The 12,481-nt window shown below is 47.0% G+C and overlaps 1 protein-coding gene across 14 annotated transcripts in view; it reads right to left on the bottom strand.

Moving 5' to 3' along the window:
- The window catches only part of Mrtf (Myocardin-related transcription factor), a 314,147-nt gene that overhangs the window by 55,456 nt on the left and 246,210 nt on the right, over nt 1–12,481 (bottom strand). Inside the window, exon 1 of one of the 14 annotated variants that reach the window (XM_076192255.1) lies at nt 7,959–8,001. The exons of 12 other annotated variants lie outside the window; for them this stretch is intronic. The gene's annotated coding sequence lies outside the window, so the exon portion shown is untranslated. Of the gene's footprint in view, nt 1–7,958; nt 8,002–12,481 lie in introns of those variants that run through there. One more of the 14 variants, XM_076192259.1, reaches the window with a different exon arrangement.

Genomic DNA, 12,481 nt, shown 5'->3' with positions numbered 1-12,481 from the left:
ACTCTTGAGTTTAAGGAGGTTACGGCCAACTTCATAGACCCGTTTGTGAGCAAGTTTTGCTTCAGATTTTATTCTAACTAACGCCGGATGATTTCGTTCAGCCGCGGTGGAGTCACAGACATCAGGGTTATTTCGCTTCTGCGTGTTGCAGTAACGCTGATGCACACAAGTCGACAAGAACCAAGGTCATTGCTCGAGCAACGGCGAATGATTATCCCATGTGAGCTGCTCTTGTGACGAACCACGACCAAACCATGCTTGGAGTTACATTCACATGTAAGAGGGGTCCTATGTACGAAATATCATATACACTCGATTAAATGTTTCCTCAACTTAGTTCCGTTGGGTTGCAGTTGCCGCGCAGAGAGAGTGAGGTTATTATTTGTGCTAGACAAGTGGGGCTTCTTCCTTCCTTGAAATAAAAAAAAGATCTGTCATAACACTTTCCGATACGTTATTATAGGTACACTATATACACATATAAAATGCACTCGAAGAGGACTGGTAAACAGGGAAAAAACGTTTTCTTCTAGATCATTATAAAATTATACAAACCATGAGTAAAACGATAAAATAAATATTACAAAGGTATTCCCACGACTACAAAAAGCACTGTGTGTGTGTGTGTGTGTGTGTGTGTGTGTGTGTGTGCGCGTGCGCTATACACACAACCGGGCGATGTCTTACATTTCGCATTATCCTGGTGACATTTTGTTCTGGCTGAGGTCCCCGCAGATCTTGTCAACCCGTGGAGGGGGAGGAGAAAGAAGAGGAGGAGGAGGAGGAGGAGGAGAAGGAGGAGGAGGAGGAGGAGGAGAAAGAAGAGGAGGAGGAGGAGGAAGAGGAGGGGTGGTGCGACCCATAAGAGTGAAGTTAATAAGGCAAGACTACCGTCACCGGAACCCACAAACATTCAACATGATCCACTTTCACCTCCACTCCATTAACCAGCACCCCTCCTCCCACCCTTACCTAACAAACGCGTCCCCACATCTATGCACTCGATCGCTTTCAACAGTCTGCCAAGGTTGTCATCCCTATTCTCCGTCATTTGCCACTTCCCACTCGAGTCCCTCTCCTCTCAGCCACCCCTCTTATCTCCAATCGCTCTTCTCGCCCCCCACGCCATTCCTTCTCGGACGACCTGTGCGTCTATTACCTTCCACCTTTGACCCAAACGCTCTTTTCATCAACCCTATACCCGTATTATCTTATCACCCCCGTGACCAATGCTTTCTCCCACAAATTCACACCCTTCCAAAACCAACGTATCAGTTCTCCTCGGTCCGTCCATACTTTTCAAGCAACTTGTTCGACTATTTCCATTTATTCTTCTTCTCTACGTTACTCATAAATGTCAGTTTTAATGCATTCTCCGTCGGTGCGATCATACATTTACATAGTTTGTTCTAGCGGTAAGTAGGCGAACGGTTCTAATCAGTTTGGGAGTGGTAGGAAGTCACGTTCGAGTGAATGAAGGACAGGGCGTCTTTTTGGTTTTGCCACAGGAGGGCGAGATGCCAGGTCATCCCACCACCATCCGCTGCTGCCACACCCAAAGGACGATAACTGTACACGCCATCCCCTTCCACCTCTCTTTGTCTAGACTCACCTTACCTTCTTCTCTTTAGCCCTCCCTATTCTTCTTACAAATATCTTTTTCTGACTATCGTCGGCCACTCTACCCTTTACTCTGGTTACTGACAGGCTATTTCATTCAAGTCCGGGACACTTCGGGAGCGAAGGAGCTCATTCAACAAGAACAAGCTATATTTAGCTCTGATCTTGCATTTCCATCCTTAATATATGTAAGCCTTAAAAGGTGAGGGTGTTTCTCTCGGGTGAGAAGAATCGGCTGATTGCAGAGAGATAACCTCCTGAGGACGACAGCCTCTACCTTGCACAGGTCAGTCGAGAGAGACAGGCCTTAACCCGTAACAGGTTGGGTCGTTTCCCTCAGCTGGGTAAGGACCTGTTCACACTAGCAGTACCACATAGTCAAGGAAAAACTGCGCGGATCTGTGTGAACGCCTTCACTGACTTTCACTGTCATGGAACCGCTGGTGTGAACAGGGTCTGAAACAAATCTGCCGGCGCGCATAGAAAAAGCTATTATAAGGCGGAGTGCCGCTCCGCATGGATTAGGTAACTGTATTTCAGTGTAAAATCTCTTTAGAGAAGAATTTCTTTCACCAATGGTTAGTCTTATATCTCTCTCGCTACAAGGCGGGGGGGGGGTGCATAATAAATATCTCCCAGTACAGGAGTAATCTCTACTGTTGCAGGGATACCACAGGATTGTGTGTGTGAGTGCGTGTGTATGTGTGTGTGTGTGTGTGTGTGTGTGTGTGTGTGTGTGTGTGTGTGTGTGAGAGAGAGAGAGAGAGAGAGAGAGAGAAAAGACGCCTTTACGTTCGGAATAATTAAGATCGAGACAACAGGTAGACAAGACGGAGACAAAGAGAGACAAGGCGATGACCATCACCGTTACGCGATACGTGGATTTCGGAAAGAAAATTGTATTTACTTATTCACCAGAGAACGGTTTGTCATACAACGCTTTAATCAGTTTGACGGTGTCTGCCTTTAGCACGATCCCAACCGAATTCGGAAACGTTTTAGCCGCAAACTTACGCTCAAGCATGCTCCGTTTCAGGTGTGGCGTCTCCTCACATTCTTGTCACGTCCTGTATACATTAACGTGCCTTTGAGGCGCCTTGGCCTGGGATCTCGCCCCGTAATTATGAAGGTATGGATTCGATTCCCAACGGCTACAGGTGGTTGCCACCTGCTTTGTTTGTCTAAGTGCAAAAGGTACAGCAGGTGGCAGCTCTGACCCCCAGCTGAAAACCTTCTGACGAGATCCTGCATGTCCTCTGCAATACAAAATGGGCCCTCCATGACTTGTCATAATTCATGAATGAATAACCTTGAAAACCACAACTCCTTACATATTTCCTTGTGGAACCTGTCGCATGATTTCATTTAACCTCTTAAACTCGCAAACCGAAGCAACCAGTTGCATGAAACGGATCGCAACGGATGCCTATACTCTGCGACAGCAATACACTGTACCATATTGTACATATGATTTTCCTTTACTTGTTTTTTTTTCAGAAATTCATGTGCTTGATTCCTTGTGGTCAAACGTACAGGAAACGTTGCTTTCATAGAGTCTAGGCATTCGTTGCCATCGGTTTCAGGTAGGTTGAGCCGGTGTGCGAGCTGCCTTAATGATCCATGTCTTGAATGACTACGACGTTATGCAGTCCCTCAAATGAATAAAACCGTTTTCAAAGCGCCACAGTAAGCAAGAGTTTATGCAACTTGAACTACGCGTCCGTCTTCTAGGTTACTCAATGAAGAAGGATCTGGGGGCTCATAGGCTATACAATATGGGTTTTCTACGTGTTTATACACACACACACACACACACACACACACACACACACACACACACACACACACACAATTTTTTTCACTTTCCTCCCTGAGGATGACCGCGTCTAGTCGAAAGACGTCTCAGAGATTATACAAATGAAAAGGTCTTTTGGACTCCTACCAAACACCCTCAAGCCTCCCCAAAAAGGTGTTACATCTGATAAAGAAAAGCTGCAATACAAACTCTACAACAACACTGTCACTCTTGATTTCCACACACACACACATTTATATAAATATATATATATATATATATATATATATATATATATATATATATATACACATACATATATCATAGTTCACTACAACCAAATGTCACAGATTATTTTACATTTTCTAAAATATACATATATACATATACTAAAGGCTTTTTTCCCCTTACACGGGGGGTAGCCAAAAAGAAAAAGGCATAAAAACCACTCCCATCCATTCCATTTCCTATATAATCCACTCCCCTCCACCCTCTTCCCTCCCTTCTAAAATATAATCGGTAATATTCCAATAACTAATTACTATTTTCAAGGTAAAGTTACACCAATTTGTTCCATGTGACGAGCTTACACTACAAACATTCAAAGATGCAGTTCCACAAGATGCGTAGTCAGACAAAACCCAAAAGCTGATATAGTGATGGCGTTTCACACCCAAATTGCGCACGCGCACACACACACACACACACACACACACACACATTCTCGACAAGCAGGTACGGCCAGACAGGCGCCCACAAGCAGCCCCCCCACCCTCACCCCCGGTCTGGACTGGGAGTAAGTTTTGACTCATTCTGTTCATAAAACCTCCTCGCGCCGCCTTCTCCAAGAGCCGTCCGTTAATATAGGCCGCCAGTCAGCCGGAGCAGGCCAACCCCGTGGTACGACAAAAGGGCCTTGCTACCTCCCCACCACCCCCACCTCCTCCTCCTCCTCCCCTCTTCATTGCAGTGCCATGTAGTGCCATGACCGGAGGGCCACCAACACCGGAAACAATGGCACCGTCTCTACGAGGGCCGGTCGGTCGCCAAGAAATTTTCTTGGCTCGAGTTGGCAAAATCTCAAACATATTATTCTTCACTAATTACAACATATATGTACAAATGGCACACCTGAATTCCATTATACCTACGTATCCCTCAGCTTGATGTTTTATGCATTTCACTTTAACAGGTAAATGGACCTTACGAACTATTCTTGAACTTCGTTTAAGACACTAGTCTTGGTCAAAATGAACACAAGAGTCATGATCTTAGTTTCAGCTTCATTATTGAAGCCAAAAAATAAATAAATAAATACATAAATAAATAAATAAAAATAATAGCTAACTGTTCTCCACAGTCCTGGGCAGAATTCGAAAAACTATTCCAATACAAACAGGAACAGAATTCCGACTTCTGTCTATGACCGAATGCAAGAAGGCTTCACCCAAAAGGTCACTATCGAAAGGGAGATGGGAATGACGGAAAGAGGGATAAGGGAGACAGGCCCGGAAAGACATCCATTAAAGAATGGGGGGAGGGGGGAGAGGTGAGAAACAAGGTAATGAAGGGGGGAAGGAAGGAAGGAGAAGACAAGAGAACTAAACAAAAATAGAGACTGAGTGTGGAAGGCACGGTGCAATATGCAACAAAAGAAGTGCATCATTTGCCTTATATAAAGGATGAGTACAGGAGTAGGAGAGAGAGAGAGAGAGAGAGAGAGAGAGAGAGAGAGAGAGAGAGAGAGAGAGAGAGAGAGAGAGAGAGAGAGAGAGAGAGGACTGCGTGATAAAGAATGAGGGAAGGATGTGACAGGAGAGGGCGAGTGAGCGTGGCAGTCGTCTGCAGAGGATACCCGAGGATGGAAGTACATGGACAGGAACGGGGACAGAAGGGAAAGAAAGGAAGGCGGGCGGGTGGAGAGAGAGAAAGCGGAGGAACAGGGAATAAAGTGGTGGAAGAAGTGGAGGAGAGAAGTGATTGAGGAGGAGGAGGAGGAGGAAGGGTTAGGAGGGGGAGAAGGGGGAGGAGAAGGGGGAGGAGAAGGGGGAGGAGAAGGAGGGGGAGAAGGAGGGGAGGAGTGGGAGGAGGAGGAGGGGGAGGAAGAGAAGAGGGAGGAGAGGTAGGGGGAGGAGAGGGAAGAGAAGGAGGAGGTGGAGAAGAGGAAAGATGAGTGGGGAGGAGGAGAGGGAGGGGGAGGAGAGGGAAGGGGAGTAGAGGGAAGGGGAGGAGGTGGAAGGGGAGGGGGAGTGGGAAGAGGTGGTGAGGGAATTGGAGGGGTAGGAGGAAAGGGAAGAGGGGGTAGGAGGAAAGGGAAGAGGAGGGGTAGGAGGAAAGGGAAGAGGAGGGGTAGGAAGAGGGAAGAGAAGGGGTAGGAGGAGAGGGAAGAGGAGAAGGAGGAGGGGGAGGAGAAACAGGAGGAGGAGGAAGGGGACGAGAAGAAGAAGAAGAAGAAAAATAAGATGAAGACGAAGAAGAAAGAATCCCCTGAACATTGGGTTTGTAGTTTGGTTATTTCGTTCAAGACCAATTTTCTCCGCTTACGAAATTCTACCTTCTGGTTAGTGTGCGGATTTCGCAAACCTTGTTATTCCAAGGGCGAACAGGATTTCTACATCCAATCCATTTCCACCAAAGCAAAGGAGGCACGTTACAGTACATTCCCTGCAAGTTCTGGTCGATTATATTATAAACGATGCGTCGTCTGTAAATCACTAGGCAGCTCCCACTAGTCAAAATCAGAAAAGCCTAAGCCAACATTGAAATCTTCACAGACAAAAAAGTATTGCGGAGTCTAAGAGGAGGTAAAGGAGAAGTTTAATGAAGGTGACAGTAAAAAAAAAGAAAAAAAAATCAGCTTTTTATTGTGAGTGGAGAATAAATCTCCAATACTTAAAGAATGCTGAGTGACTCTGGTCCATAGGGATGTCACGGAAGTCTCCCGAATACCGACTGCATAAAACGACGATTGACAACGACGGCGGCGCTGCAATAACAAACAGGGCGGCAGACGTCAACGACGTGTCCACGAGAAGCCGAGTTCTTGCTATGCCAAGCAGCACACAGGTTTCTTGTCGCAAAATAAAACACCTGAAGAGATATTTCATCGTTTCGGTACCAACTCCTCATTATAACCACTCACTAGTAGCAGTGTACCACTACGAGAAAAAAATAAAATAAAAAAACGAAAACAAGCGTAAGAAGAAACGTTGTGGAAGGGAGTAGTATTGTAACGACTCAACATTCATCTTTACTATGTTTCCTATACAAAAAAATAGACATTAAATCACCTTGCTCTCGACCTTCAGCTCTACACACACACACACACACACACACACACACACACACACACACACGTACATACTCATAAACGCACGTATACACAAACACGGTGTAAAAGCTTGGTCGAGATCTTGAGTGCTCTTCTCGCTTCTTTCTCTCTTTGGTCACCGCTGTCAACTTGCGCTGTCGAGCAGTCATGTCGTGTGATACTGAAGCAATATTTACATGTCCAAAGAAAAATATGCAACTTTGAATGCAACACTCCCCGCCTGAATATATTTCCTCGGCGTCCTCCAAATTTGCACCAGGAGGAGAAGGAGGAGGAGGAGGAAGAGGAGGAGGAGGAGGAGGAGGAGGAGGAGGAGGAGGAGGAGGAGGAGGAGGAGGAAAACAAACTGCCACTATACACAACAACCCAGTTCGCGACTCGGAGAGCTACAGCGGGCACCTCCGACTACGACGACACACATCACCAACCGCACACCGGCACGCGCAAACCAAAACATCACAGCCTTATACGTAAACATCCACTGACGCCTTGGCTACATCCACGAGCCCGACTTGTTTGTGTGAAACATAGAAAACTTGCATAAAAATTACCTATATGCAGTAATCACAGACACCATTTATATAACTAATCGATTCCATTCTTTCGTAGGATACATCAGGGTGGGTCGGAGGTGGGAGGGAACAAGAGGGAGGGAGGGAGAGGGAGAGAGGGAGAGAGAGAGAGAGACAGAGAGAGAGAGAGAGAGAGAGAGAGACAGAGAGAGAGAGAGAGAGAGAGAGAGAGAGAGAGAGAGAGAGAGAGAGAGAGAGGGGAGAGAGAGAGAGAGAGAGGGGAGAGAGAGAGAGAGAGGGGGGAGAGAGAGAGAGAGAGGGGGGGAGAGAGAGGGAAGGAGAGAGAGGGGGGAGAGAGAGGGAAGGGGAGAGGGAGAGAGAGAGAGAGAGAGAGAGAGAGAGAGAGAGAGAGAGAGAGAGAGAGAGAGAGAGAGGGGGGGGGAGGGACAGTGAAGGAGTGTGAGGAGGTAGGTGCGGGTGCGTGCGTGCGTGCGTGCGCGCGTGTGTGTGTGTGTGTGTGTGTGTGTGTGTGTGTGTGTGTGTGTGTGTGTTTTAGTAGGTGTGACAGGCACGTGTCTACCCACGCAGCACCACCCCGCAGGCATATCATCGACGGAAAATTGCATCCTTGCCGCCGCAGCGACCACAGCCTAACAAACAAACAACCAAACAAACAGATGTGGAGAGGCCAAACACTTACAGGCGCCAATCATGGGTCGGCTCTGACGTCACCCACACGTTACCTGCAACAAAGCGTCAACATCATTAGCCATGGCAACAAGAACAACGGGCAATATTGCAAAATACACGACACAAGACCTCGGCAGTTACAGGCCTGCCTGCCCCTCGGGGCGAAGACACGGGCGCAGGTTGCAATTGCAGAGCCTCCAAGAGCTCGCAACTGCTCCATGTGCAAGGAGGTGCAACTTCCCCGCTGGCAAAAGGGGAAGAAGTCCCACGGGGCAGCATCCACCGACCCTGGGAGGGTAGGGAGGGAAGACAAAGATCCTGCCCCTGCCCTGCCGAGCCGCACCCGTGGCTCCGAACCCGGGCTGGGATCTCGACGGCTCATCGAGCAAAGAGAGCCCCTGTACAGCAACAAGTTTTTAAAGCCCGCAGCGCGCTCCATAAGACTATCTCGACGCAGGTCAGACAGGCATCGTCTCGGAGCTCCATCCCTCCCCCTCTTACGCTATACATTACTCTGATTAATACAAGACGGTTTCATGATGCTGCGCAGCGCCTTGAACTAGAGAGGGTTGATATATCTCCGTGCGCCGCTTCTAATCTACAGTTCAATTTGCTACACCTTATTTTGGTTGCGCTCACGCGATTTCATGCAGCTGGTGGACCATCCCCGGACTGAGGAGGAGGAGGCCAAGAGCGTGTAATTTCAGGCCAACAGGAAACGTGTGTGTGTAGAACTCAAAACCGAGGCATTTACAACTGGCCGCGTATGACGTCAAGCAATTCGATCCGTGGATGCAATCTGACCTTCATGCAGTGCGGACAAAGTCAGCGAGAAAAATCTCTCTTAATTCCTTTCGCTACGACGGTGCACTTTCGTGATTCTATTCTGGTTGACGCCATGAACTCCACCAATCCATTTGTTATTTTCATGATGGCGCTATCTAAGGTCCTGTTTTCAATGGCCCATGCTAAATTCAATCACCTAAAGGCACAACCGGTCACTCACAGGGGTTTAAGTTAGCCTCCATACTCGGGAGGAGGCTTAGCACGACGAAGGTTGAGGGATTAGGAGTGTCCCTCCATGTCCTTCGTCCTCCACATCAAATATTCTAATCACCCTCCCTAGCCTGAGTGTCCGCAGTCATGCGACATCTGTTTATTCTTTGTCGCTTTTAGTCGTTCCTGCAAACCCATCGACGGAATGCTTTAATCATACTGCATTGTGTGTGTGTGTGTGTGTGTGTGTGTGTGTGTGTGTGTGTGTGTGTGTGTCACCCACCACTCACCAGCGCTTCTATCCTCAAGGACCTCCTGAATCACATCTATAAAGCAGAGCCATGGAAAGGGGGCCCCTTGTTGATTTTGGATTTGAATATACTTATCTCGTTTTGCAATAACCTTTATTTCTTATCATCTTCTTCCATGGGGATGGGAATGGGGGCAGTGGGGGCTCCAGTGGTATGGGGGGGGGAGGGAGGGTGTGTGACGTAAGATGGCGGGGACGTAATCCGACATTGGGTATAACCACTCGACCACGCTGACGCATTTTCTTGTGTTTTCCTCTGCTTAACCTTCCTGACCCTATGGCGCTCTCGAAGGATTCTGTACTGTTTACCTCTTCATTCACTCTATTCTTATTTATTTCATCTTTATTCTCTTTCTGGATCCGACCTCGTTATGGACCGAAAGATCTCCCTCCGTGCCAACATTCATGCTCTGCCAGTGCAGCCCTCAATTCTGCACTCGTTCCACGAAGGCAGACTCGTAATGAAAGGGCCCATGGTCGACCAAAAGTCATACTATTTCCTCCCGTCCAAACACACACACACACACACACACACACACACACACACACACACACACACACAGAAACTGAATAATATCGTTTGCCTTACGAAGAGAAGCTTAGGCACCTTAACTTACACTCTCTGGAAAGACGCAGAGTGCGGGGTGATCTAATAGAGGTGTTCAAGTGGATCAAAGGCTTTAACAAAGGTGATGCAAACAAGGTCATCATATTAAAACAACAGGGCAGGACTCGCAGTAATGGTTATAAACTGGACAAATTTAGATTTAAAAAGGAAATAGGCAAGAATTGGTTTACTAATAGAGTGGTTGACGAATGGAATAGACTTAGTAACCATGTAGTAAGCGCTGAAACTATCAGTTGTTTTAAGAAACGATTAGACAACTTTATGGATGGGGATGACAGGTGGTGATGGATACGGAGCTGCCTAGTGTAGGCCTTATGGTCTCTTGCAGTCTCCTTCATTCTTATGTTCTTCTGTTATGTTCTTAGGACAAAGTCGAGCGCATGACGAGGTCGAGTGAAGCCCACATCAGATTATTCCATTTGGCCGAGAATCGACCCTGGCTGAGAGGAGGGCGCTGGGGGCTGGCGAGTTACAACCGTTATGCCGACTCGCCATCTCGCTCGCTCGCTCGCTTGCTTGCTTACTTGTCCGTCCTGACGTCGTTGGTGACGTCATCGACAATGAGTCGCCTCCACACGTGTGGAAATCTGGCAACTTTTGCACGTCGACAAGATAATTAAACCCGTCGACACGTGGGGATGGCGAGCCGACGATTAAAACAGCTATGCTGAGGGGACTAAACTCGACGAATCTCGTTCCCCAGCGCAAAGGTCAAAACTTTGGTCGCAGTTCAGAGCCTCCTGGCGAAAACTCCTCACCTGTTGTTGTTGTTGTTATTGTTGTTGTAAAGGCTAATTCAAGTCTCGCTGATGCTGATTGCCGCCTTGCTTTCAGAGTCCGGTTCTACCTGCTGCTTCCTCCAGTCTCCCTCAACCACCCAATCACCCCCACCCCACCATTCCCCTCCCCTTCCCTCCCCTCCCCTCCAAGCCCCTCTTGTCTTCGCGTCCCTCCTGCCCCACGTACACGCAGCGGGTGAGTCACACACTCTAGGCCTACGCAGCAGACAAGTTTCTGACAATCGAGCGAGCGATCGAGCAAGCACACCGAACCCCGCTTCTTAGATTTGTTATCACACGTCTGACGACTCTATCTTCGACGAGAGCGGCATCAATATCTCAATATCATCATCATCATCATCATCTGACCAGGTGTGAGGCAGCTTTTAACGCAGCGGTATGACGTATGACGTCCTGTGGTGTAACATCATGTAATGTGCACCAGACATCAGGATGTGGCATGCTTAAACGTGGTGCAATCTGAGTGTGTGTGTATTTACCTAGTTGTATTTTATGGGAAGGGGAGCTATGTTCGTGGTGTCCCGTCTTCATATCTCGTTTTATCTGGACTGTTTTTAGATTCGTGTATCGTTTTTGCATACACCACATTTTCATCTAACTTGTTCCAAACGTCTATTACCCTGTGGGGAAAGCTGTTCTTTTCCAGGTCTCTTCTATAACTGTCTTTCTTGACTTTCTTTCTGTGTCCTCTTGTATCTCTACTATCCCATTTTATTAGATCCTTTCATGTGTGTGTGTGTGTGTGTGTGTGTGTGTGTGTGTGTGTGTGTGTGTGTGTGTGTGTGTGTGTGTGTGTGTGTGTGTGTGTGCAAACAACGTGCAAATAAATAAATAAATGCAATGCATGTCTTATTATATTGTGTCGAAACGTCCATTGCGAACATCCCTCTCGTCACTTAGCTGAATAAAATCGCCTGCCTTACCCGGAAGAAAATTCTGTAAAATATTGCGACCAGGTGTTCCATGTTCTCTTCCAGTATCACGTCAATTCACCCAAAGGATTCAATCCATGACACACTTTACAGACATCGTTCTGGCCAAAGTTGGCTAATCTCAATGTCGTTCCAGGGGAGGCTTGGCAAGTCCACTCAACTGAATAAAATCGTCTGACGTCAACCATAATCACATTTTTTTTGGACTTCGTTATCGAGTTGAGAGGAAGTCAATCCTTCCAGCGCTATCCACAACTGAGGCGGGCCTTACACGATCAATATTATTGCCCAATATTTCGTATTGTACAATATTATTGACGGTGTTGGGATGGTATTGAATAACACAATATATAGAAGATATCACTAGCATCAGTACGGAGAAGAATGACCAAAATGATACATGGACTCAGAAATTTATCTTTCGAAGAGAGGCTGCACCTTAACTTACACTCTCTGGAAAGACGCAGAGTGCGGGGTGATCAAATAGAGGTGTTCAAGTGGATCAAAGGCTTTAACAAGGGTGATGCAAACAAGGTCATCATATTAAAACAACTGGGCAGGACTCGCAGTAATGGTTGTAAACTGGACAAATTTAGATTTAAAAAGGAAATAGGCAAGAATTGGTTTACTAATAGGATGGTCGACGAATGGAATAAACTTAGTAACTATGTAGTCAGCGCTGAAACTATCAGTTGTTTTAAGAAACGATTAGACAACTTTATGGATGGGGTGGATGACAGGTGGTGATGGATACGGAGCTGCCTAGTGTAGGCCTTATGGTCTCTTGCAGTCTCCTTCATTCTTATGTTAATACACAGGTCAAACACGAGTGGCTCTTCAATACCATCCCTAAACCGTCAATAATAT

Source organism: Oratosquilla oratoria, chromosome 11 (genome assembly GCF_046742065.1).
Source record: "Oratosquilla oratoria isolate Oo_2021 chromosome 11, ASM4674206v1, whole genome shotgun sequence".
Lineage (NCBI taxonomy): Eukaryota > Metazoa > Arthropoda > Malacostraca > Stomatopoda > Squillidae > Oratosquilla > Oratosquilla oratoria.
The sequence above is the reverse complement of the archived record's forward strand: the minus strand, read 5'-3'. Positions and strand labels throughout refer to the sequence as shown.